The sequence below is a fragment of the Microcebus murinus genome, unplaced genomic scaffold (genome assembly GCF_040939455.1).
Source record: "Microcebus murinus isolate Inina unplaced genomic scaffold, M.murinus_Inina_mat1.0 scaf023_hap2_Mmur4.0, whole genome shotgun sequence".
In the NCBI taxonomy this organism is placed as follows: domain Eukaryota; kingdom Metazoa; phylum Chordata; class Mammalia; order Primates; family Cheirogaleidae; genus Microcebus; species Microcebus murinus.
This window is the reverse complement of record NW_027438969.1, coordinates 26,103-51,978: the sequence shown is the minus strand read 5'-3', so window position 1 is coordinate 51,978 and position 25,876 is coordinate 26,103. Positions and strand designations below refer to the sequence as shown.

General features: G+C 63.5%; 7 pseudogenes; all 7 read left to right on the top strand.

The window, feature by feature from the left end:
* The first annotated feature begins 1,605 nt into the window (after nucleotides 1–1,605).
* On the top strand, nucleotides 1,606–1,724 carry LOC142867943 (uncharacterized; annotated as a pseudogene).
* Nucleotides 1,725–5,540: 3,816 nt separating this feature from the next.
* LOC142867889 (uncharacterized) lies at nucleotides 5,541–5,659 on the top strand (annotated as a pseudogene).
* Nucleotides 5,660–9,456: 3,797 nt separating this feature from the next.
* LOC142867926 (uncharacterized) lies at nucleotides 9,457–9,579 on the top strand (annotated as a pseudogene).
* Nucleotides 9,580–13,059: 3,480 nt separating this feature from the next.
* LOC142867925 (uncharacterized) lies at nucleotides 13,060–13,182 on the top strand (annotated as a pseudogene).
* Nucleotides 13,183–16,665: 3,483 nt separating this feature from the next.
* LOC142867924 (uncharacterized) lies at nucleotides 16,666–16,788 on the top strand (annotated as a pseudogene).
* A 3,482-nt stretch (nucleotides 16,789–20,270) lies between these two features.
* LOC142867923 (uncharacterized) lies at nucleotides 20,271–20,393 on the top strand (annotated as a pseudogene).
* Nucleotides 20,394–23,874: 3,481 nt separating this feature from the next.
* Nucleotides 23,875–23,997, top strand: LOC142867922 (uncharacterized; annotated as a pseudogene).
* The last annotated feature ends 1,879 nt before the right edge of the window (nucleotides 23,998–25,876 follow it).

Sequence of the window (25,876 nt, the reverse complement as noted above, 5' to 3'; positions counted from 1 at the left end):
CCCTGCACCTGGGCCTTTGGAGGACCGGCCCTGTGCTTGCCAACGCTTCCTGCAGGGACCCAGAGCTGGGAGGTTGCATCTCTCAGCCCTGGGTCGGGCAGAGCCCCAGCGGGCCATGCCCACAACCTCTCTCAGTACCGGTCCCCCAGAAGGCTCCTTGGGGACCAGGATTCTCTTGCGGTGACTCTTTAAGGTCTGGCCCCTGGATGGAGGGGCACCAGGAGTAGAGGAGCAGGAAGGGGAAGGGGGTGGCCATGCGAGGGGACACTTTCAGGCCAAGTCCCAGCTTCAGCCTGATCCTCCTGGGAACCCCGGGGTGTACGTCACACCTCCTGGTTGTCCCGCTCTGAGACAAGGAGCCGGGCGTCGCATTCCCACAGCAGCCAGTCGTGGGCTGAGGACACCTGGGGCGTTGGGAACTCCCTGGCTTCTCCTTGGTTTAACATCTGGAGCTGCTTGTGAATCGTGCCGCCACACACACCCGAGTGCAGGTGTCTTCCGCACAGACTGCGGGCCTCGCTCTTCTGAATGCCGCTAGCTGGCCACCCACCCACGGGTGAACCTGGTCAGGGTACTTTCTCTCAGGGGCAGACTCTTTTCCGGGCGGGCTACCGGTGTCTCTGTTTGCTCCTTTCTTTCTTCCATTTCGGGAAAGGCTTCCTTGCTGGGTGTGGAAATCTCCTATGCCTTCCCTCGCCTATTCTGTCAGCTTTCAAATTCTCTTTCAGTTGCCACCCTCACAGATGGATTAGGAAACTCTTTCCGGTGCACTCATTAGTGAAATGACCTCAAGGAAGCTGGAATCCAATATCTAATCGCCGATTTTTAGCGAGTCCACACGCCAGGGTGGTCGGGGTCCAATGCAGCCCCGGCCAGGCCCAGGCCCCTTGGACCGGGCCACAGGAGGACACAGAGGAGGGTCCCGGCCCCCACGGTAGCGGTGCCGGCAGTTCTCCAAGGGCTTGGGCGTTTTCCAGAGGTAGGAGATGGAGGGGACTGATTTCTTCAGCGCCCCACAAACCACGCCACCCCACCCCACCCCACCCCACCCATGGGACACATCCCCAGAGAGAGATGCCCCATACACTCGCTCCCCTCCCCCTTGCGCTGTGCCCCAGCCCTGGCCCGGGGGAATAGGCGGCAGCCCGCCCACAGGGCGGGGGGCACAGCTGAAAGGGGTTGTGGGGGAGGGCGGCCCCTGGCTGGGGTCAAAGGGCGAGCGCCCGGTGCCGGTGCGCGCGTGCGCAGTCAGCGGCGGCGACGCGCTGGGGGTGGGCAGCGGGTAGGTGAAGGAGGCCAGGCGAGGAGACGAGGGGGGCTGGGAGGGCTCCACCTTGGCGGGTCCAGCCGTGGAGGCGCATCTTGTGTGAGTGTGAGTGTGAGTGAGTGAGTGTGAGTGTGAGTGTGTGTGTATACAGAGACAGCCCCCAACCCCGGCCCGCCGCTCCCTGCCCGCCCCGCCTGTCACCCCCGTCCCTCGGAGCCCGCGGGACCCGGCCGGCGAACTCAACAGGCCCGGCCCGGCGCGGGGCCTGGGGCGGGAGGAGGCGGCGGGGAAGCGCAGAGAGGCTCGGCTTCTTGAGCGGGGCAGGGGCGCCCTCCGCCGTCCACGGCCACACCACCCCGAACGCGCCCGATCCCGTCTGGTCTCGGAAGCTAAGCAGGGTCGGGCCTGGTTAGAACTTGGATGGGAGACCGCCCGGGAATACCGGGTGCCGTAGGCTTCTTCTTTTTTTTTTTTGCCTCTGGTTCTGTAGCGTTTCTGGGAGTGCGGGGGCGGCCCGGGGTGGGGGTGACCCCCACCCTCAGCGCCCGCCGCGGTGCCTGGCGCCCCAGCCCGCACCGTGGGGCCTCCTCTTGTCCCGAGCCGTGACACCGCCGCCACGCGGCAGCATGCGTGGCTTCTGGACAGTCAGGTCTCAGACCTAAGGTCTGCTCTGTGGGAGCCGACACGCTGGAGGAAACCTTGAGAGTCTGAGAGGGGAGGGAGTTCCAGAAGAAGGCCAGGATGTCATTTTGAGGGAGTATGTGACCAGAACTCCTCCCGTTGCTTTTGGGGTTCTATGAGCTACACGTAGGAATCTTTGGTGGTGGCACCTGATGTTCGGGGATCCGGAGTCACACCCAGACCTGCTCCACAGGCCTCCTTTTACTTTTCTCTTCGGATTCATTTTTTTTTTTTTTTTTTTTTTTTGAGACAGAGTCTCGGTTTGTTGCCCAGGCTAGAGTGAGTGCCGTGGCGTCAGCCTAGCTCACAGCAACTTCAAACTCCTGGGCTCGAGTGATCCTTCTGCCTCAGCCTCCCGGGTAGCTGGGACTGCAGGCATGCGCCACCATGCCCCGCTAATTTTTTATATATATATCAGTTGGCCAATTAATTTCTTACTATTTATAGTAGAGACGGGGTCTCGCTCTTGCTCAGGCTGGTTTTGAACTCCTGACCTTGAGCAATCCGCCCGCCTCGGCCTCCCAAGTGCTAGGATTACAGGCGTGAGCCACAGCGCCCGGCCGGATTCATTATTTTGAAAAAGTGTCTCTTATCTCTATTATTGCATTTTCTTTTCTCTCTCTTTTCAAGCAGATGATGGGAGTCCAAGTATTAAGGTGACATGTGTTGCCCGTGCCCCCCTCCCCCCCCCCGTGTTCTTATTCATTTACCTCTCATGTTGTTCCAGCATATTGTGGGGGCACCAATGTTAAGGTCGGGTGCGTTGCCCTCTCCCAGCCTCCCCCCTCGGGTCAGAGCTTCAAGTGCGCCCATCCCCCAGTCGGTGCGTACCCACCCCATTCCTAATGGATGTGTATGCCCATCCCCTCCCCCCACCCGCCCGACACCCACCCGAAGAAGGTGATTCCTCTGTGTCCACTTAGGTGTCCATCGGTTCGTACCCATTTGCTGGTGAGCGCGAGCACGTGGTGCTCGTGTGTCCATTCTTGGGATACTTGGCTTACTGGAACGGGTTCCAGCTCTGGCCAGGAGAACCACGAGAGGTGCCCCCTCACCGCTGCTCCTCATAGCCGAATAGCACTCCGTGGTGTCCACGCGCCACATTTTATTTACCCACTCGTGGGTCGATGGGCACTCGGGTGGCTTCCAGGTCTTTGCGATTGTGACTTGTGCCCTGACACTAACCCTAACCCTTACCCAGCCCGTCTCCTCCACGGCCCCTGCCTGACTGACTCCTTCCCGCCCGGCCTATCACCTGTCACCGTCCTCTGCCCCTGCCTGACACGCTCCTCCCCGCCCGGGCCGTCACCGTCCTCGGCCCCTGCCTGACGGGGCTCCTCCGTCGCCTGGGCCTTCCAAGGGCTTGGTGTGGACGCTGGTTCCAGGACGCCCTCCCAGGAACCCGGTAGCAGGGCGGCCGCAGCGTCTCGCGCAACCCAACCGTCCGCCGGCTGGCCGCCGTCGCTAAGTGGCCTGCGGGGGACGTGCTCCCGCTGTGCCGTGGGGGCCCAGCCTGGTGTCTTCTCTGAGGCCCCGCGGCTGCCGCTCCCCGCAAGGGGATAGCCGCGGAGGTGGGGACCGCATCCTCATGGGGACGTATACCCAGCTCTCCACGTCGGATTCCGGGGCTCTCTGTCCTGCCAGAAGGCCCAGCTGGCCTGCGGATCCTTAGAGTGGCAAAAACATCCGAAAACTGAGATTGAGGGTCCGGTGGGTGTCTGCGCTTTTGTGCTGGGCACCCCAGGGAGGCCCGGGGGCTGGCTGGACAACGCGGTCTGCTGGGCGGGGGGGGGGGTTAGAGGAGCAACTGATGCCCTTTGCACTTTGGGTAGCAAGAGTCTGAGGTGTCTCTGAGCCCTGTGCCATGTCGGGGGGGGGGCGGGGGGGGAAGAGGAGGAGGAGGAGGAGGTGGGAAGGGCCGGGGCCTGCAGTCGTGTTCCCGGGGTGGCAGGGCAAGTGGCTTCTTCCACAGGCTGCTTGGCCTGGGCTCCCTGCACCTGGGCCTTTGGAGGACCGGCCCTGTGCTTGCCAACGCTTCCTGCAGGGACCCAGAGCTGGGAGGTTGCATCTCTCAGCCCTGGGTCGGGCAGAGCCCCAGCGGGCCATGCCCACAACCTCTCTCAGTACCGGTCCCCCAGAAGGCTCCTTGGGGACCAGGATTCTCTTGCGGTGACTCTTTAAGGTCTGGCCCCTGGATGGAGGGGCACCAGGAGTAGAGGAGCAGGAAGGGGAAGGGGGTGGCCATGCGAGGGGACACTTTCAGGCCAAGTCCCAGCTTCAGCCTGATCCTCCTGGGAACCCCGGGGTGTACGTCACACCTCCTGGTTGTCCCGCTCTGAGACAAGGAGCCGGGCGTCGCATTCCCACAGCAGCCAGTCGTGGGCTGAGGACACCTGGGGCGTTGGGAACTCCCTGGCTTCTCCTTGGTTTAACATCTGGAGCTGCTTGTGAATCGTGCCGCCACACACACCCGAGTGCAGGTGTCTTCCGCACAGACTGCGGGCCTCGCTCTTCTGAATGCCGCTAGCTGGCCACCCACCCACGGGTGAACCTGGTCAGGGTACTTTCTCTCAGGGGCAGACTCTTTTCCGGGCGGGCTACCGGTGTCTCTGTTTGCTCCTTTCTTTCTTCCATTTCGGGAAAGGCTTCCTTGCTGGGTGTGGAAATCTCCTATGCCTTCCCTCGCCTATTCTGTCAGCTTTCAAATTCTCTTTCAGTTGCCACCCTCACAGATGGATTAGGAAACTCTTTCCGGTGCACTCATTAGTGAAATGACCTCAAGGAAGCTGGAATCCAATATCTAATCGCCGATTTTTAGCGAGTCCACACGCCAGGGTGGTCGGGGTCCAATGCAGCCCCGGCCAGGCCCAGGCCCCTTGGACCGGGCCACAGGAGGACACAGAGGAGGGTCCCGGCCCCCACGGTAGCGGTGCCGGCAGTTCTCCAAGGGCTTGGGCGTTTTCCAGAGGTAGGAGATGGAGGGGACTGATTTCTTCAGCGCCCCACAAACCACGCCACCCCACCCCACCCCACCCCACCCATGGGACACATCCCCAGAGAGAGATGCCCCATACACTCGCTCCCCTCCCCCTTGCGCTGTGCCCCAGCCCTGGCCCGGGGGAATAGGCGGCAGCCCGCCCACAGGGCGGGGGGCACAGCTGAAAGGGGTTGTGGGGGAGGGCGGCCCCTGGCTGGGGTCAAAGGGCGAGCGCCCGGTGCCGGTGCGCGCGTGCGCAGTCAGCGGCGGCGACGCGCTGGGGGTGGGCAGCGGGTAGGTGAAGGAGGCCAGGCGAGGAGACGAGGGGGGCTGGGAGGGCTCCACCTTGGCGGGTCCAGCCGTGGAGGCGCATCTTGTGTGAGTGTGAGTGAGTGAGTGAGTGTGAGTGTGAGTGTGTGTGTATACAGAGACAGCCCCCAACCCCGGCCCGCCGCTCCCTGCCCGCCCCGCCTGTCACCCCCGTCCCTCGGAGCCCGCGGGACCCGGCCGGCGAACTCAACAGGCCCGGCCCGGCGCGGGGCCTGGGGCGGGAGGAGGCGGCGGGGAAGCGCAGAGAGGCTCGGCTTCTTGAGCGGGGCAGGGGCGCCCTCCGCCGTCCACGGCCACACCACCCCGAACGCGCCCGATCCCGTCTGGTCTCGGAAGCTAAGCAGGGTCGGGCCTGGTTAGAACTTGGATGGGAGACCGCCCGGGAATACCGGGTGCCGTAGGCTTCTTCTTTTTTTTTTTTGCCTCTGGTTCTGTAGCGTTTCTGGGAGTGCGGGGGCGGCCCGGGGTGGGGGTGACCCCCACCCTCAGCGCCCGCCGCGGTGCCTGGCGCCCCAGCCCGCACCGTGGGGCCTCCTCTTGTCCCGAGCCGTGACACCGCCGCCACGCGGCAGCATGCGTGGCTTCTGGACAGTCAGGTCTCAGACCTAAGGTCTGCTCTGTGGGAGCCGACACGCTGGAGGAAACCTTGAGAGTCTGAGAGGGGAGGGAGTTCCAGAAGAAGGCCAGGATGTCATTTTGAGGGAGTATGTGACCAGAACTCCTCCCGTTGCTTTTGGGGTTCTATGAGCTACACGTAGGAATCTTTGGTGGTGGCACCTGATGTTCGGGGATCCGGAGTCACACCCAGACCTGCTCCACAGGCCTCCTTTTACTTTTCTCTTCGGATTCATTTTTTTTTTTTTTTTTTTTTTGAGACAGAGTCTCGGTTTGTTGCCCAGGCTAGAGTGAGTGCCGTGGCGTCAGCCTAGCTCACAGCAACTTCAAACTCCTGGGCTCGAGTGATCCTTCTGCCTCAGCCTCCCGGGTAGCTGGGACTGCAGGCATGCGCCACCATGCCCCGCTAATTTTTTATATATATATCAGTTGGCCAATTAATTTCTTACTATTTATAGTAGAGACGGGGTCTCGCTCTTGCTCAGGCTGGTTTTGAACTCCTGACCTTGAGCAATCCGCCCGCCTCGGCCTCCCAAGTGCTAGGATTACAGGCGTGAGCCACAGCGCCCGGCCGGATTCATTATTTTGAAAAAGTGTCTCTTATCTCTATTATTGCATTTTCTTTTCTCTCTCTTTTCAAGCAGATGATGGGAGTCCAAGTATTAAGGTGACATGTGTTGCCCGTGCCCCCCTCCCCCCCCCGTGTTCTTATTCATTTACCTCTCATGTTGTTCCAGCATATTGTGGGGGCACCAATGTTAAGGTCGGGTGCGTTGCCCTCTCCCAGCCTCCCCCCTCGGGTCAGAGCTTCAAGTGCGCCCATCCCCCAGTCGGTGCGTACCCACCCCATTCCTAATGGATGTGTATGCCCATCCCCTCCCCCCACCCGCCCGACACCCACCCGAAGAAGGTGATTCCTCTGTGTCCACTTAGGTGTCCATCGGTTCGTACCCATTTGCTGGTGAGCGCGAGCACGTGGTGCTCGTGTGTCCATTCTTGGGATACTTGGCTTACTGGAACGGGTTCCAGCTCTGGCCAGGAGAACCACGAGAGGTGCCCCCTCACCGCTGCTCCTCATAGCCGAATAGCACTCCGTGGTGTCCACGCGCCACATTTTATTTACCCACTCGTGGGTCGATGGGCACTCGGGTGGCTTCCAGGTCTTTGCGATTGTGACTTGTGCCCTGACACTAACCCTAACCCTTACCCAGCCCGTCTCCTCCACGGCCCCTGCCTGACTGACTCCTTCCCGCCCGGCCTATCACCTGTCACCGTCCTCTGCCCCTGCCTGACACGCTCCTCCCCGCCCGGGCCGTCACCGTCCTCGGCCCCTGCCTGACGGGGCTCCTCCGTCGCCTGGGCCTTCCAAGGGCTTGGTGTGGACGCTGGTTCCAGGACGCCCTCCCAGGAACCCGGTAGCAGGGCGGCCGCAGCGTCTCGCGCAACCCAACCGTCCGCCGGCTGGCCGCCGTCGCTAAGTGGCCTGCGGGGGACGTGCTCCCGCTGTGCCGTGGGGGCCCAGCCTGGTGTCTTCTCTGAGGCCCCGCGGCTGCCGCTCCCCGCAAGGGGATAGCCGCGGAGGTGGGGACCGCCTCCTCATGGGGATGTATACCCAGCTCTCCACGTCGGATTCCGGGGCTCTCTGTCCTGCCAGAAGGCCCAGCTGGCCTGCGGATCCTTAGAGTGGCAAAAACATCCGAAAACTGAGATTGAGGGTCCGGTGGGTGTCTGCGCTTTTGTGCTGGGCACCCCAGGGAGGCCCGGGGGCTGGCTGGACAACGCGGTCTGCTGGGCGGGGGGGGGGGTTAGAGGAGCAACTGATGCCCTTTGCACTTTGGGTAGCAAGAGTCTGAGGTGTCTCTGAGCCCTGTGCCATGTCGGGGGGGGGGGCGGGGGGGGAAGAGGAGGAGGAGGAGGAGGTGGGAAGGGCCGGGGCCTGCAGTCGTGTTCCCGGGGTGGCAGGGCAAGTGGCTTCTTCCACAGGCTGCTTGGCCTGGGCTCCCTGCACCTGGGCCTTTGGAGGACCGGCCCTGTGCTTGCCAACGCTTCCTGCAGGGACCCAGAGCTGGGAGGTTGCATCTCTCAGCCCTGGGTCGGGCAGAGCCCCAGCGGGCCATGCCCACAACCTCTCTCAGCACCGGTCCCCCAGAAGGCTCCTTGGGGACCAGGATTCTCTTGCGGTGACTCTTTAAGGTCTGGCCCCTGGATGGAGGGGCACCAGGAGTAGAGGAGCAGGAAGGGGAAGGGGGTGGCCATGCGAGGGGACACTTTGAGGCCAAGTCCCAGCTTCAGCCTGATCCTCCTGGGAACCCCGGGGTGTACGTCACACCTCCTGGTTGTCCCGCTCTGAGACAAGGAGCCGGGCTTCGCATTCCCACAGCAGCCAGTCGTGGGCTGAGGACACCTGGGGCGTTGGGAACTCCCTGGCTTCTCCTTGGTTTAACATCTGGAGCTGCTTGTGAATCGTGCCGCCACACACACCCGAGTGCAGGTGTCTTCCGCACAGACTGCGGGCCTCGCTCTTCTGAATGCCGCTAGCTGGCCACCCACCCACGGGTGAACCTGGTCAGGGTACTTTCTCTCAGGGGCAGACTCTTTTCCGGGCGGGCTACCGGTGTCTCTGTTTGCTCCTTTCTTTCTTCCATTTCGGGAAAGTCTTCCTTGCTGGGTGTGGAAATCTCCTATGCCTTCCCTCGCCTATTCTGTCAGCTTTCAAATTCTCTTTCAGTTGCCACCCTCACAGATGGATTAGGAAACTCTTTCCGGTGCACTCATTAGTGAAATGACCTCAAGGAAGCTGGAATCCAATATCTAATCGCCGATTTTTAGCGAGTCCACACGCCAGGGTGGTCGGGGTCCAATGCAGCCCCGGCCAGGCCCAGGCCCCTTGGACCGGGCCACAGGAGGACACAGAGGAGGGTCCCGGCCCCCACGGTAGCGGTGCCGGCAGTTCTCCAAGGGCTTGGGCGTTTTCCAGAGGTAGGAGATGGAGGGGACTGATTTCTTCAGCGCCCCACAAACCACGCCACCCCACCCCACCCCACCCCACCCATGGGACACATCCCCAGAGAGAGATGCCCCATACACTCGCTCCCCTCCCCCTTGCGCTGTGCCCCAGCCCTGGCCCGGGGGAATAGGCGGCAGCCCGCCCACAGGGCGGGGGGCACAGCTGAAAGGGGTTGTGGGGGAGGGCGGCCCCTGGCTGGGGTCAAAGGGCGAGCGCCCGGTGCGCGCGTGCGCAATCAGCGGCGGCGACGCACTGGGGGTGGGCAGCGGGTAGGTGAAGGAGGCCAGGCGAGGAGACGAGGGGGGCTGGGAGGGCTCCACCTTGGCGGGTCCAGCCGTGGAGGCGCATCTTGTGTGAGTGTGAGTGAGTGTGAGTGTGTGTGTGTGGAGAGAGAGACAGCCCCCCGCCCCGGCCCGCCCCGGCCGCCCGGCCCGGCCCGTCACCCCCGTCCCTCGGAGCCCGCCGGACCCGGCCGGCGAACTCAACAGGCCCGGCCGGGCGCGGGGCCTGGGGCGGGAGGAGGCGGCGGGGAAGCGCAGAGACGCTGGGATCTTGAGCGGGGCAGGGGCGCCCTCCGCCGTCTAGGGCCACACCACCCTGAACGCCCCCCGGTCTCCTCTGGTCTCGGAAGCTAAGCAGGGTCGGGCCTGGTTAGTACTTGGATGGGAGAAGACCGCCTGGGAATACCGGGTGCCGTAGGCTTCTTCTTCTTTTTTTTTTTTTTTTTGCCTCTTGTTCTGTCCCCTTTCTGGGAGCGCGGCGGCGGCCCGGGGTGGGGGTCACCCCCACCCTCAGCGCCCGCCGTGGGGTGCCTGGCGCCCCAGCCCGCACCGTGGGGCCTCCTCTTGTCCCAAGCCGCGACACCGCCGCCACGCGGCAGCATGCGTGGCATCTGGACTGTCAGGTCTCAGACCAAAGGTCTGCTCTGTGGGAACCGACACGCTGGAGGAAACCTTGAGAGTCTGAGAGGGGAGGGAGTTCCAGAAGGAGGCCAGGATGTCATTTTGAGGGAGTATGGGACCAGAACTCGTCCCGTTGCTTTTGGGGTTCTATGGGCTCCACGTAGGAATCTTTGGTGGTGGCAGCTGATGTTGGGGGATCCGGAGTCACACCCAGACCTGCTCCACAGGCCTCCTTTTACTTTTCTCTTTGGAGTCGTTATTTTTAAAAAGTGTCTCTTACCTCTCTCATTGCATTTTCTTTTCTCTCTCTTTTCAAGCAGATGATGGGAGTACAAGTATTCAGGTGACATGTGTTGCCCGTGCCCCCCTCCCCCCTGTGTTCTTATTCATTTACCTCTCATGTTGTTCCAGCGTATTGTGGGGGCACCAATGTTAAGGTCGGGTACGTTGCCCTCTCCCAGCCTCCCCCCTCGGGTCAGAGCTTCAAGTGCGCCCATCCCCCAGTCGGTGCGCACCCACCCCATTCCTAATGGAGGTGTATGCCCCTCCCCTCCCCCCACCCGCCCGACACCCACCCGATGATGAAGGTGATTCCTCTCTGTCCACTTAGGTGTCCATCCGTTCGTACCCATTTGCTGGTGAGCGCGCTCACGGGGCGCTCGTGTGTCCATTCTTGGGATACTTGGCTTACTGGAACGGGTTCCAGCTCTGGCCAGGAGAACACGAGAGGCGCCCTCTCACCGCTGCTCCTCACAGCCCAATGGCACTCCGTGGTGTCCACGCGCCACATTTTATTAATGCACTCCTGGATGGATGGGCACTCGGGTCGCTTCCACATCTTTGCGATTGTGTGAATTGTGCCCTAACTGTCACCCTAACCCTTACCCAGCCCGTGTCCTCTGCCCCTGCCTGACGCACTCCTCCCCGGCCAGGCCCAGGCCCGTCACTGTCCCGGGCCCCCGCCTGACCGGCTCCTTCCCGCCCGGCCTGTCACCGTCCTCTGCCCCTGCCTGACATGCTCCTTCCCGCCCGTCCGGCCTCTCACCGTCCTCGGCCCCTGCCTGACCGGCTCCTCCGTCGCCTGGGCCTTCCAAGGGCTTGGTGTGGACGCTGCTTCCAGGAAGCCCTCCAGAAACCCGGCAGCAGGGTGGCCGCAGCAGTCTCCAGCAGCCGTCCCTAAGTCGCGTGCGGGGCCCCCGCTGTGCCGCGGGGACCCAGCCTGGTGTCTTCCCTGAGGCCCTGCGGCTGCCGCTCCCCGCAAGGGGAGAGTCGCGGAGGTGGGGACCGCCTCCTGATGGGGACGTACACGCAGCTCTCCACGTCGGATTCCGGGGCTCTCTGTCCTGCCCGAAGGCCCAGCTGGCCTGCGGGTCCTTAGAGTGGCAAAAACATCCGAAAGCTGAGATTGAGGGTCCGGTGGGTGTCTGCGCTTTTGTGCTGGGCACCCCAGGGAGGCCCGGGGGCTGGCTGGACAACGCGGTCTGCTGGGCGGGGGGGGGGGGGTTAGAGGAGCAACTGATGCCCTTTGCACTTTGGGTAGCAAGAGTCTGAGGTGTCTCTGAGCCCTGTGCCATGTCGGGGGGGGGCGGGGGGGGGGAAGAGGAGGAGGAGGAGGAGGTGGGAAGGGCCGGGGCCTGCAGCCGTGTTCCCGGGGTGGCAGGGCAAGTGGCTTCTTCCACAGGCTGCTTGGCCTGGGCTCCCTGCACCTGGGCCTTTGGAGGACCGGCCCTGTGCTTGCCAACGCTTCCTGCAGGGACCCAGAGCTGGGAGGTTGCATCTCTCAGCCCTGGGTCGGGCAGAGCCCCAGCGGGCCATGCCCACAACCTCTCTCAGCACCGGTCCCCCAGAAGGCTCCTTGGGGACCAGGATTCTCTTGCGGTGACTCTTTAAGGTCTGGCCCCTGGATGGAGGGGCACCAGGAGTAGAGGAGCAGGAAGGGGAAGGGGGTGGCCATGCGAGGGGACACTTTGAGGCCAAGTCCCAGCTTCAGCCTGATCCTCCTGGGAACCCCGGGGTGTACGTCACACCTCCTGGTTGTCCCGCTCTGAGACAAGGAGCCGGGCTTCGCATTCCCACAGCAGCCAGTCGTGGGCTGAGGACACCTGGGGCGTTGGGAACTCCCTGGCTTCTCCTTGGTTTAACATCTGGAGCTGCTTGTGAATCGTGCCGCCACACACACCCGAGTGCAGGTGTCTTCCGCACAGACTGCGGGCCTCGCTCTTCTGAATGCCGCTAGCTGGCCACCCACCCACGGGAGAACCTGGTCAGGGTACTTTCTCTCAGGGGCAGACTCTTTTCCGGGCGGGCTACCGGTGTCTCTGTTTGCTCCTTTCTTTCTTCCATTTCGGGAAAGTCTTCCTTGCTGGGTGTGGAAATCTCCTATGCCTTCCCTCGCCTATTCTGTCAGCTTTCAAATTCTCTTTCAGTTGCCACCCTCACAGATGGATTAGGAAACTCTTTCCGGTGCACTCATTAGTGAAATGACCTCAAGGAAGCTGGAATCCAATATCTAATCGCCGATTTTTAGCGAGTCCACACGCCAGGGTGGTCGGGGTCCAATGCAGCCCCGGCCAGGCCCAGGCCCCTTGGACCGGGCCACAGGAGGACACAGAGGAGGGTCCCGGCCCCCACGGTCGCGGTGCCGGCAGTTCTCCAAGGGCTTGGGCGTTTTCCAGAGGTAGGAGATGGAGGGGACTGATTTCTTCAGCGCCCCACAAACCACGCCACCCCACCCCACCCCACCCCACCCATGGGACACATCCCCAGAGAGAGATGCCCCATACACTCGCTCCCCTCCCCCTTGCGCTGTGCCCCAGCCCTGGCCCGGGGGAATAGGCGGCAGCCCGCCCACAGGGCGGGGGGCACAGCTGAAAGGGGTTGTGGGGGAGGGCGGCCCCTGGCTGGGGTCAAAGGGCGAGCGCCCGGTGCCGGTGCGCGCGTGCGCAGTCAGCGGCGGCGACGCGCTGGGGGTGGGCAGCGGGTAGGTGAAGGAGGCCAGGCGAGGAGACGAGGGGGGCTGGGAGGGCTCCACCTTGGCGGGTCCAGCCGTGGAGGCGCATCTTGTGTGAGTGTGAGTGAGTGTGAGTGTGTGTGTGTGGAGAGAGAGACAGCCCCCCGCCCCGGCCGCCCGGCCCGGCCCGTCACCCCCGTCCCTCGGAGCCCGCCGGACCCGGCCGGCGAACTCAACAGGCCCGGCCGGGCGCGGGGCCTGGGGCGGGAGGAGGCGGCGGGGAAGCGCAGAGACGCTGGGATCTTGAGCGGGGCAGGGGCGCCCTCCGCCGTCTAGGGCCACACCACCCTGAACGCCCCCCGGTCTCCTCTGGTCTCGGAAGCTAAGCAGGGTCGGGCCTGGTTAGTACTTGGATGGGAGAAGACCGCCTGGGAATACCGGGTGCCGTAGGCTTCTTCTTCTTCTTTTTTTTTTTTTTTTGCCTCTTGTTCTGTCCCCTTTCTGGGAGCGCGGCGGCGGCCCGGGGTGGGGGTCACCCCCACCCTCAGCGCCCGCCGTGGGGTGCCTGGCGCCCCAGCCCGCACCGTGGGGCCTCCTCTTGTCCCAAGCCGCGACACCGCCGCCACGCGGCAGCATGCGTGGCATCTGGACTGTCAGGTCTCAGACCAAAGGTCTGCTCTGTGGGAACCGACACGCTGGAGGAAACCTTGAGAGTCTGAGAGGGGAGGGAGTTCCAGAAGGAGGCCAGGATGTCATTTTGAGGGAGTATGGGACCAGAACTCGTCCCGTTGCTTTTGGGGTTCTATGGGCTCCACGTAGGAATCTTTGGTGGTGGCAGCTGATGTTGGGGGATCCGGAGTCACACCCAGACCTGCTCCACAGGCCTCCTTTTACTTTTCTCTTTGGAGTCGTTATTTTTAAAAAGTGTCTCTTACCTCTCTCATTGCATTTTCTTTTCTCTCTCTTTTCAAGCAGATGATGGGAGTACAAGTATTCAGGTGACATGTGTTGCCCGTGCCCCCCTCCCCCCTGTGTTCTTATTCATTTACCTCTCATGTTGTTCCAGCGTATTGTGGGGGCACCAATGTTAAGGTCGGGTACGTTGCCCTCTCCCAGCCTCCCCCCTCGGGTCAGAGCTTCAAGTGCGCCCATCCCCCAGTCGGTGCGCACCCACCCCATTCCTAATGGAGGTGTATGCCCCTCCCCTCCCCCCACCCGCCCGACACCCACCCGATGATGAAGGTGATTCCTCTCTGTCCACTTAGGTGTCCATCCGTTCGTACCCATTTGCTGGTGAGCGCGCTCACGGGGCGCTCGTGTGTCCATTCTTGGGATACTTGGCTTACTGGAACGGGTTCCAGCTCTGGCCAGGAGAACACGAGAGGCGCCCTCTCACCGCTGCTCCTCACAGCCCAATGGCACTCCGTGGTGTCCACGCGCCACATTTTATTAATGCACTCCTGGATGGATGGGCACTCGGGTCGCTTCCACATCTTTGCGATTGTGTGAATTGTGCCCTAACTGTCACCCTAACCCTTACCCAGCCCGTGTCCTCTGCCCCTGCCTGACGCACTCCTCCCCGGCCAGGCCCAGGCCCGTCACTGTCCCGGGCCCCCGCCTGACCGGCTCCTTCCCGCCCGGCCTGTCACCGTCCTCTGCCCCTGCCTGACATGCTCCTTCCCGCCCGTCCGGCCTCTCACCGTCCTCGGCCCCTGCCTGACCGGCTCCTCCGTCGCCTGGGCCTTCCAAGGGCTTGGTGTGGACGCTGCTTCCAGGAAGCCCTCCAGAAACCCGGCAGCAGGGTGGCCGCAGCAGTCTCCAGCAGCCGTCCCTAAGTCGCGTGCGGGGCCCCCGCTGTGCCGCGGGGACCCAGCCTGGTGTCTTCCCTGAGGCCCTGCGGCTGCCGCTCCCCGCAAGGGGAGAGTCGCGGAGGTGGGGACCGCCTCCTGATGGGGACGTACACGCAGCTCTCCACGTCGGATTCCGGGGCTCTCTGTCCTGCCCGAAGGCCCAGCTGGCCTGCGGGTCCTTAGAGTGGCAAAAACATCCGAAAGCTGAGATTGAGGGTCCGGTGGGTGTCTGCGCTTTTGTGCTGGGCACCCCAGGGAGGCCCGGGGGCTGGCTGGACAACGCGGTCTGCTGGGCGGGGGGGGGGGGTTAGAGGAGCAACTGATGCCCTTTGCACTTTGGGTAGCAAGAGTCTGAGGTGTCTCTGAGCCCTGTGCCATGTCGGGGGGGGGGGGGCGGGGGGGGAAGAGGAGGAGGAGGAGGAGGTGGGAAGGGCCGGGGCCTGCAGCCGTGTTCCCGGGGTGGCAGGGCAAGTGGCTTCTTCCACAGGCTGCTTGGCCTGGGCTCCCTGCACCTGGGCCTTTGGAGGACCGGCCCTGTGCTTGCCAACGCTTCCTGCAGGGACCCAGAGCTGGGAGGTTGCATCTCTCAGCCCTGGGTCGGGCAGAGCCCCAGCGGGCCATGCCCACAACCTCTCTCAGCACCGGTCCCCCAGAAGGCTCCTTGGGGACCAGGATTCTCTTGCGGTGACTCTTTAAGGTCTGGCCCCTGGATGGAGGGGCACCAGGAGTAGAGGAGCAGGAAGGGGAAGGGGGTGGCCATGCGAGGGGACACTTTGAGGCCAAGTCCCAGCTTCAGCCTGATCCTCCTGGGAACCCCGGGGTGTACGTCACACCTCCTGGTTGTCCCGCTCTGAGACAAGGAGCCGGGCTTCGCATTCCCACAGCAGCCAGTCGTGGGCTGAGGACACCTGGGGCGTTGGGAACTCCCTGGCTTCTCCTTGGTTTAACATCTGGAGCTGCTTGTGAATCGTGCCGCCACACACACCCGAGTGCAGGTGTCTTCCGCACAGACTGCGGGCCTCGCTCTTCTGAATGCCGCTAGCTGGCCACCCACCCACGGGAGAACCTGGTCAGGGTACTTTCTCTCAGGGGCAGACTCTTTTCCGGGCGGGCTACCGGTGTCTCTGTTTGCTCCTTTCTTTCTTCCATTTCGGGAAAGTCTTCCTTGCTGGGTGTGGAAATCTCCTATGCCTTCCCTCGCCTATTCTGTCAGCTTTCAAATTCTCTTTCAGTTGCCACCCTCACAGATGGATTAGGAAACTCTTTCCGGTGCACTCATTAGTGAAATGACCTCAAGGAAGCTGGAATCCAATATCTAATCGCCGATTTTTAGCGAGTCCACACGCCAGGGTGGTCGGGGTCCAATGCAGCCCCGGCCAGGCCCAGGCCCCTTGGACCGGGCCACAGGAGGACACAGAGGAGGGTCCCGGCCCCCACGGTCGCGGTGCCGGCAGTTCTCCAAGGGCTTGGGCGTTTTCCAGAGGTAGGAGATGGAGGGGACTGATTTCTTCAGCGCCCCACAAACCACGCCACCCCACCCCACCCCACCCCACCCATGGGACACATCCCCAGAGAGAGATGCCCCATACACTCGCTCCCCTCCCCCTTGCGCTGTGCCCCAGCCCTGGCCCGGGGGAATAGGCGGCAGCCCGCCCACAGGGCGGGGGGCACAGCTGAAAGGGGTTGTGGGGGAGGGCGGCCCCTGGCTGGGGTCAAAGGGCGAGCGCCCGGTGCCGGTGCGCGCGTGCGCAGTCAGCGGCGGCGACGCGCTGGGGGTGGGCAGCGGGTAGGTGAAGGAGGCCAGGCGAGGAGACGAGGGGGGCTGGGAGGGCTCCACCTTGGCGGGTCCAGCCGTGGAGGCGCATCTTGTGTGAGTGTGAGTGAGTGTGAGTGTGTGTGTGTGGAGAGAGAGACAGCCCCCCGCCCCGGCCGCCCGGCCCGGCCCGTCACCCCCGTCCCTCGGAGCCCGCCGGACCCGGCCGGCGAACTCAACAGGCCCGGCCGGGCGCGGGGCCTGGGGCGGGAGGAGGCGGCGGGGAAGCGCAGAGACGCTGGGATCTTGAGCGGGGCAGGGGCGCCCTCCGCCGTCTAGGGCCACACCACCCTGAACGCCCCCCGGTCTCCTCTGGTCTCGGAAGCTAAGCAGGGTCGGGCCTGGTTAGTACTTGGATGGGAGAAGACCGCCTGGGAATACCGGGTGCCGTAGGCTTCTTCTTCTTCTTTTTTTTTTTTTTTTTGCCTCTTGTTCTGTCCCCTTTCTGGGAGCGCGGCGGCGGCCCGGGGTGGGGGTCACCCCCACCCTCAGCGCCCGCCGTGGGGTGCCTGGCGCCCCAGCCCGCACCGTGGGGCCTCCTCTTGTCCCAAGCCGCGACACCGCCGCCACGCGGCAGCATGCGTGGCATCTGGACTGTCAGGTCTCAGACCAAAGGTCTGCTCTGTGGGAACCGACACGCTGGAGGAAACCTTGAGAGTCTGAGAGGGGAGGGAGTTCCAGAAGGAGGCCAGGATGTCATTTTGAGGGAGTATGGGACCAGAACTCGTCCCGTTGCTTTTGGGGTTCTATGGGCTCCACGTAGGAATCTTTGGTGGTGGCAGCTGATGTTGGGGGATCCGGAGTCACACCCAGACCTGCTCCACAGGCCTCCTTTTACTTTTCTCTTTGGAGTCGTTATTTTTAAAAAGTGTCTCTTACCTCTCTCATTGCATTTTCTTTTCTCTCTCTTTTCAAGCAGATGATGGGAGTACAAGTATTCAGGTGACATGTGTTGCCCGTGCCCCCCTCCCCCCTGTGTTCTTATTCATTTACCTCTCATGTTGTTCCAGCGTATTGTGGGGGCACCAATGTTAAGGTCGGGTACGTTGCCCTCTCCCAGCCTCCCCCCTCGGGTCAGAGCTTCAAGTGCGCCCATCCCCCAGTCGGTGCGCACCCACCCCATTCCTAATGGAGGTGTATGCCCCTCCCCTCCCCCCACCCGCCCGACACCCACCCGATGATGAAGGTGATTCCTCTCTGTCCACTTAGGTGTCCATCCGTTCGTACCCATTTGCTGGTGAGCGCGCTCACGGGGCGCTCGTGTGTCCATTCTTGGGATACTTGGCTTACTGGAACGGGTTCCAGCTCTGGCCAGGAGAACACGAGAGGCGCCCTCTCACCGCTGCTCCTCACAGCCCAATGGCACTCCGTGGTGTCCACGCGCCACATTTTATTAATGCACTCCTGGATGGATGGGCACTCGGGTCGCTTCCACATCTTTGCGATTGTGTGAATTGTGCCCTAACTGTCACCCTAACCCTTACCCAGCCCGTGTCCTCTGCCCCTGCCTGACGCACTCCTCCCCGGCCAGGCCCAGGCCCGTCACTGTCCCGGGCCCCCGCCTGACCGGCTCCTTCCCGCCCGGCCTGTCACCGTCCTCTGCCCCTGCCTGACATGCTCCTTCCCGCCCGTCCGGCCTCTCACCGTCCTCGGCCCCTGCCTGACCGGCTCCTCCGTCGCCTGGGCCTTCCAAGGGCTTGGTGTGGACGCTGCTTCCAGGAAGCCCTCCAGAAACCCGGCAGCAGGGTGGCCGCAGCAGTCTCCAGCAGCCGTCCCTAAGTCGCGTGCGGGGCCCCCGCTGTGCCGCGGGGACCCAGCCTGGTGTCTTCCCTGAGGCCCTGCGGCTGCCGCTCCCCGCAAGGGGAGAGTCGCGGAGGTGGGGACCGCCTCCTGATGGGGACGTACACGCAGCTCTCCACGTCGGATTCCGGGGCTCTCTGTCCTGCCCGAAGGCCCAGCTGGCCTGCGGGTCCTTAGAGTGGCAAAAACATCCGAAAGCTGAGATTGAGGGTCCGGTGGGTGTCTGCGCTTTTGTGCTGGGCACCCCAGGGAGGCCCGGGGGCTGGCTGGACAACGCGGTCTGCTGGGCGGGGGGGGGGGGTTAGAGGAGCAACTGATGCCCTTTGCACTTTGGGTAGCAAGAGTCTGAGGTGTCTCTGAGCCCTGTGCCATGTCGGGGGGGGGCGGGGGGGGGGAAGAGGAGGAGGAGGAGGAGGTGGGAAGGGCCGGGGCCTGCAGCCGTGTTCCCGGGGTGGCAGGGCAAGTGGCTTCTTCCACAGGCTGCTTGGCCTGGGCTCCCTGCACCTGGGCCTTTGGAGGACCGGCCCTGTGCTTGCCAACGCTTCCTGCAGGGACCCAGAGCTGGGAGGTTGCATCTCTCAGCCCTGGGTCGGGCAGAGCCCCAGCGGGCCATGCCCACAACCTCTCTCAGCACCGGTCCCCCAGAAGGCTCCTTGGGGACCAGGATTCTCTTGCGGTGACTCTTTAAGGTCTGGCCCCTGGATGGAGGGGCACCAGGAGTAGAGGAGCAGGAAGGGGAAGGGGGTGGCCATGCGAGGGGACACTTTGAGGCCAAGTCCCAGCTTCAGCCTGATCCTCCTGGGAACCCCGGGGTGTACGTCACACCTCCTGGTTGTCCCGCTCTGAGACAAGGAGCCGGGCTTCGCATTCCCACAGCAGCCAGTCGTGGGCTGAGGACACCTGGGGCGTTGGGAACTCCCTGGCTTCTCCTTGGTTTAACATCTGGAGCTGCTTGTGAATCGTGCCGCCACACACACCCGAGTGCAGGTGTCTTCCGCACAGACTGCGGGCCTCGCTCTTCTGAATGCCGCTAGCTGGCCACCCACCCACGGGTGAACCTGGTCAGGGTACTTTCTCTCAGGGGCAGACTCTTTTCCGGGCGGGCTACCGGTGTCTCTGTTTGCTCCTTTCTTTCTTCCATTTCGGGAAAGTCTTCCTTGCTGGGTGTGGAAATCTCCTATGCCTTCCCTCGCCTATTCTGTCAGCTTTCAAATTCTCTTTCAGTTGCCACCCTCACAGATGGATTAGGAAACTCTTTCCGGTGCACTCATTAGTGAAATGACCTCAAGGAAGCTGGAATCCAATATCTAATCGCCGATTTTTAGCGAGTCCACACGCCAGGGTGGTCGGGGTCCAATGCAGCCCCGGCCAGGCCCAGGCCCCTTGGACCGGGCCACAGGAGGACACAGAGGAGGGTCCCGGCCCCCACGGTCGCGGTGCCGGCAGTTCTCCAAGGGCTTGGGCGTTTTCCAGAGGTAGGAGATGGAGGGGACTGATTTCTTCAGCGCCCCACAAACCACGCCACCCCACCCCACCCCACCCCACCCATGGGACACATCCCCAGAGAGAGATGCCCCATACACTCGCTCCCCTCCCCCTTGCGCTGTGCCCCAGCCCTGGCCCGGGGGAATAGGCGGCAGCCCGCCCACAGGGCGGGGGGCACAGCTGAAAGGGGTTGTGGGGGAGGGCGGCCCCTGGCTGGGGTCAAAGGGCGAGCGCCCGGTGCCGGTGCGCGCGTGCGCAGTCAGCGGCGGCGACGCGCTGGGGGTGGGCAGCGGGTAGGTGAAGGAGGCCAGGCGAGGAGACGAGGGGGGCTGGGAGGGCTCCACCTTGGCGGGTCCAGCCGTGGAGGCGCATCTTGTGTGAGTGTGAGTGAGTGTGAGTGTGTGTGTGTGGAGAGAGAGACAGCCCCCCGCCCCGGCCGCCCGGCCCGGCCCGTCACCCCCGTCCCTCGGAGCCCGCCGGACCCGGCCGGCGAACTCAACAGGCCCGGCCGGGCGCGGGGCCTGGGGCGGGAGGAGGCGGCGGGGAAGCGCAGAGACGCTGGGATCTTGAGCGGGGCAGGGGCGCCCTCCGCCGTCTAGGGCCACACCACCCTGAACGCCCCCCGGTCTCCTCTGGTCTCGGAAGCTAAGCAGGGTCGGGCCTGGTTAGTACTTGGATGGGAGAAGACCGCCTGGGAATACCGGGTGCCGTAGGCTTCTTCTTCTTCTTTTTTTTTTTTTTTTTGCCTCTTGTTCTGTCCCCTTTCTGGGAGCGCGGCGGCGGCCCGGGGTGGGGGTCACCCCCACCCTCAGCGCCCGCCGTGGGGTGCCTGGCGCCCCAGCCCGCACCGTGGGGCCTCCTCTTGTCCCAAGCCGCGACACCGCCGCCACGCGGCAGCATGCGTGGCATCTGGACTGTCAGGTCTCAGACCAAAGGTCTGCTCTGTGGGAACCGACACGCTGGAGGAAACCTTGAGAGTCTGAGAGGGGAGGGAGTTCCAGAAGGAGGCCAGGATGTCATTTTGAGGGAGTATGGGACCAGAACTCGTCCCGTTGCTTTTGGGGTTCTATGGGCTCCACGTAGGAATCTTTGGTGGTGGCAGCTGATGTTGGGGGATCCGGAGTCACACCCAGACCTGCTCCACAGGCCTCCTTTTACTTTTCTCTTTGGAGTCGTTATTTTTAAAAAGTGTCTCTTACCTCTCTCATTGCATTTTCTTTTCTCTCTCTTTTCAAGCAGATGATGGGAGTACAAGTATTCAGGTGACATGTGTTGCCCGTGCCCCCCTCCCCCCTGTGTTCTTATTCATTTACCTCTCATGTTGTTCCAGCGTATTGTGGGGGCACCAATGTTAAGGTCGGGTACGTTGCCCTCTCCCAGCCTCCCCCCTCGGGTCAGAGCTTCAAGTGCGCCCATCCCCCAGTCGGTGCGCACCCACCCCATTCCTAATGGAGGTGTATGCCCCTCCCCTCCCCCCACCCGCCCGACACCCACCCGATGATGAAGGTGATTCCTCTCTGTCCACTTAGGTGTCCATCCGTTCGTACCCATTTGCTGGTGAGCGCGCTCACGGGGCGCTCGTGTGTCCATTCTTGGGATACTTGGCTTACTGGAACGGGTTCCAGCTCTGGCCAGGAGAACACGAGAGGCGCCCTCTCACCGCTGCTCCTCACAGCCCAATGGCACTCCGTGGTGTCCACGCGCCACATTTTATTAATGCACTCCTGGATGGATGGGCACTCGGGTCGCTTCCACATCTTTGCGATTGTGTGAATTGTGCCCTAACTGTCACCCTAACCCTTACCCAGCCCGTGTCCTCTGCCCCTGCCTGACGCACTCCTCCCCGGCCAGGCCCAGGCCCGTCACTGTCCCGGGCCCCCGCCTGACCGGCTCCTTCCCGCCCGGCCTGTCACCGTCCTCTGCCCCTGCCTGACATGCTCCTTCCCGCCCGTCCGGCCTCTCACCGTCCTCGGCCCCTGCCTGACCGGCTCCTCCGTCGCCTGGGCCTTCCAAGGGCTTGGTGTGGACGCTGCTTCCAGGAAGCCCTCCAGAAACCCGGCAGCAGGGTGGCCGCAGCAGTCTCCAGCAGCCGTCCCTAAGTCGCGTGCGGGGCCCCCGCTGTGCCGCGGGGACCCAGCCTGGTGTCTTCCCTGAGGCCCTGCGGCTGCCGCTCCCCGCAAGGGGAGAGTCGCGGAGGTGGGGACCGCCTCCTGATGGGGACGTACACGCAGCTCTCCACGTCGGATTCCGGGGCTCTCTGTCCTGCCCGAAGGCCCAGCTGGCCTGCGGGTCCTTAGAGTGGCAAAAACATCCGAAAGCTGAGATTGAGGGTCCGGTGGGTGTCTGCGCTTTTGTGCTGGGCACCCCAGGGAGGCCCGGGGGCTGGCTGGACAACGCGGTCTGCTGGGCGGGGGGGGGGGGTTAGAGGAGCAACTGATGCCCTTTGCACTTTGGGTAGCAAGAGTCTGAGGTGTCTCTGAGCCCTGTGCCATGTCGGGGGGGGGCGGGGGGGGGAAGAGGAGGAGGAGGAGGAGGTGGGAAGGGCCGGGGCCTGCAGCCGTGTTCCCGGGGTGGTAGGGCAAGTGGCTTCTTCCACAGGCTGCTTGGCCTGGGCTCCCTGCACCTGGGCCTTTGGAGGACCGGCCCTGTGCTTGCCAACGCTTCCTGCAGGGACCCAGAGCTGGGAGGTTGCATCTCTCAGCCCTGGGTCGGGCAGAGCCCCAGCGGGCCATGCCCACAACCTCTCTCAGCACCGGTCCCCCAGAAGGCTCCTTGGGGACCAGGATTCTCTTGCGGTGACTCTTTAAGGTCTGGCCCCTGGATGGAGGGGCACCAGGAGTAGAGGAGCAGGAAGGGGAAGGGGGTGGCCATGCGAGGGGACACTTTGAGGCCAAGTCCCAGCTTCAGCCTGATCCTCCTGGGAACCCCGGGGTGTACGTCACACCTCCTGGTTGTCCCGCTCTGAGACAAGGAGCCGGGCTTCGCATTCCCACAGCAGCCAGTCGTGGGCTGAGGACACCTGGGGCGTTGGGAACTCCCTGGCTTCTCCTTGGTTTAACATCTGGAGCTGCTTGTGAATCGTGCCGCCACACACACCCGAGTGCAGGTGTCTTCCGCACAGACTGCGGGCCTCGCTCTTCTGAATGCCGCTAGCTGGCCACCCACCCACGGGAGAACCTGGTCAGGGTACTTTCTCTCAGGGGCAGACTCTTTTCCGGGCGGGCTACCGGTGTCTCTGTTTGCTCCTTTCTTTCTTCCATTTCGGGAAAGTCTTCCTTGCTGGGTGTGGAAATCTCCTATGCCTTCCCTCGCCTATTCTGTCAGCTTTCAAATTCTCTTTCAGTTGCCACCCTCACAGATGGATTAGGAAACTCTTTCCGGTGCACTCATTAGTGAAATGACCTCAAGGAAGCTGGAATCCAATATCTAATCGCCGATTTTTAGCGAGTCCACACGCCAGGGTGGTCGGGGTCCAATGCAGCCCCGGCCAGGCCCAGGCCCCTTGGACCGGGCCACAGGAGGACACAGAGGAGGGTCCCGGCCCCCACGGTCGCGGTGCCGGCAGTTCTCCAAGGGCTTGGGCGTTTTCCAGAGGTAGGAGATGGAGGGGACTGATTTCTTCAGCGCCCCACAAACCACGCCACCCCACCCCACCCCACCCCACCCATGGGACACATCCCCAGAGAGAGATGCCCCATACACTCGCTCCCCTCCCCCTTGCGCTGTGCCCCAGCCCTGGCCCGGGGGAATAGGCGGCAGCCCGCCCACAGGGCGGGGGGCACAGCTGAAAGGGGTTGTGGGGGAGGGCGGCCCCTGGCTGGGGTCAAAGGGCGAGCGCCCGGTGCCGGTGCGCGCGTGCGCAGTCAGCGGCGGCGACGCGCTGGGGGTGGGCAGCGGGTAGGTGAAGGAGGCCAGGCGAGGAGACGAGGGGGGCTGGGAGGGCTCCACCTTGGCGGGTCCAGCCGTGGAGGCGCATCTTGTGTGAGTGTGAGTGAGTGTGAGTGTGTGTGTGTGGAGAGAGAGACAGCCCCCCGCCCCGGCCGCCCGGCCCGGCCCGTCACCCCCGTCCCTCGGAGCCCGCCGGACCCGGCCGGCGAACTCAACAGGCCCGGCCGGGCGCGGGGCCTGGGGCGGGAGGAGGCGGCGGGGAAGCGCAGAGACGCTGGGATCTTGAGCGGGGCAGGGGCGCCCTCCGCCGTCTAGGGCCACACCACCCTGAACGCCCCCCGGTCTCCTCTGGTCTCGGAAGCTAAGCAGGGTCGGGCCTGGTTAGTACTTGGATGGGAGAAGACCGCCTGGGAATACCGGGTGCCGTAGGCTTCTTCTTCTTCTTTTTTTTTTTTTTTTGCCTCTTGTTCTGTCCCCTTTCTGGGAGCGCGGCGGCGGCCCGGGGTGGGGGTCACCCCCACCCTCAGCGCCCGCCGTGGGGTGCCTGGCGCCCCAGCCCGCACCGTGGGGCCTCCTCTTGTCCCAAGCCGCGACACCGCCGCCACGCGGCAGCATGCGTGGCATCTGGACTGTCAGGTCTCAGACCAAAGGTCTGCTCTGTGGGAACCGACACGCTGGAGGAAACCTTGAGAGTCTGAGAGGGGAGGGAGTTCCAGAAGGAGGCCAGGATGTCATTTTGAGGGAGTATGGGACCAGAACTCGTCCCGTTGCTTTTGGGGTTCTATGGGCTCCACGTAGGAATCTTTGGTGGTGGCAGCTGATGTTGGGGGATCCGGAGTCACACCCAGACCTGCTCCACAGGCCTCCTTTTACTTTTCTCTTTGGAGTCGTTATTTTTAAAAAGTGTCTCTTACCTCTCTCATTGCATTTTCTTTTCTCTCTCTTTTCAAGCAGATGATGGGAGTACAAGTATTCAGGTGACATGTGTTGCCCGTGCCCCCCTCCCCCCTGTGTTCTTATTCATTTACCTCTCATGTTGTTCCAGCGTATTGTGGGGGCACCAATGTTAAGGTCGGGTACGTTGCCCTCTCCCAGCCTCCCCCCTCGGGTCAGAGCTTCAAGTGCGCCCATCCCCCAGTCGGTGCGCACCCACCCCATTCCTAATGGAGGTGTATGCCCCTCCCCTCCCCCCACCCGCCCGACACCCACCCGATGATGAAGGTGATTCCTCTCTGTCCACTTAGGTGTCCATCCGTTCGTACCCATTTGCTGGTGAGCGCGCTCACGGGGCGCTCGTGTGTCCATTCTTGGGATACTTGGCTTACTGGAACGGGTTCCAGCTCTGGCCAGGAGAACACGAGAGGCGCCCTCTCACCGCTGCTCCTCACAGCCCAATGGCACTCCGTGGTGTCCACGCGCCACATTTTATTAATGCACTCCTGGATGGATGGGCACTCGGGTCGCTTCCACATCTTTGCGATTGTGTGAATTGTGCCCTAACTGTCACCCTAACCCTTACCCAGCCCGTGTCCTCTGCCCCTGCCTGACGCACTCCTCCCCGGCCAGGCCCAGGCCCGTCACTGTCCCGGGCCCCCGCCTGACCGGCTCCTTCCCGCCCGGCCTGTCACCGTCCTCTGCCCCTGCCTGACATGCTCCTTCCCGCCCGTCCGGCCTCTCACCGTCCTCGGCCCCTGCCTGACCGGCTCCTCCGTCGCCTGGGCCTTCCAAGGGCTTGGTGTGGACGCTGCTTCCAGGAAGCCCTCCAGAAACCCGGCAGCAGGGTGGCCGCAGCAGTCTCCAGCAGCCGTCCCTAAGTCGCGTGCGGGGCCCCCGCTGTGCCGCGGGGACCCAGCCTGGTGTCTTCCCTGAGGCCCTGCGGCTGCCGCTCCCCGCAAGGGGAGAGTCGCGGAGGTGGGGACCGCCTCCTGATGGGGACGTACACGCAGCTCTCCACGTCGGATTCCGGGGCTCTCTGTCCTGCCCGAAGGCCCAGCTGGCCTGCGGGTCCTTAGAGTGGCAAAAACATCCGAAAGCTGAGATTGAGGGTCCGGTGGGTGTCTGCGCTTTTGTGCTGGGCACCCCAGGGAGGCCCGGGGGCTGGCTGGACAACGCGGTCTGCTGGGCGGGGGGGGGGGTTAGAGGAGCAACTGATGCCCTTTGCACTTTGGGTAGCAAGAGTCTGAGGTGTCTCTGAGCCCTGTGCCATGTCGGGGGGGGGGGGGGCGGGGGGGGAAGAGGAGGAGGAGGAGGAGGTGGGAAGGGCCGGGGCCTGCAGCCGTGTTCCCGGGGTGGCAGGGCAAGTGGCTTCTTC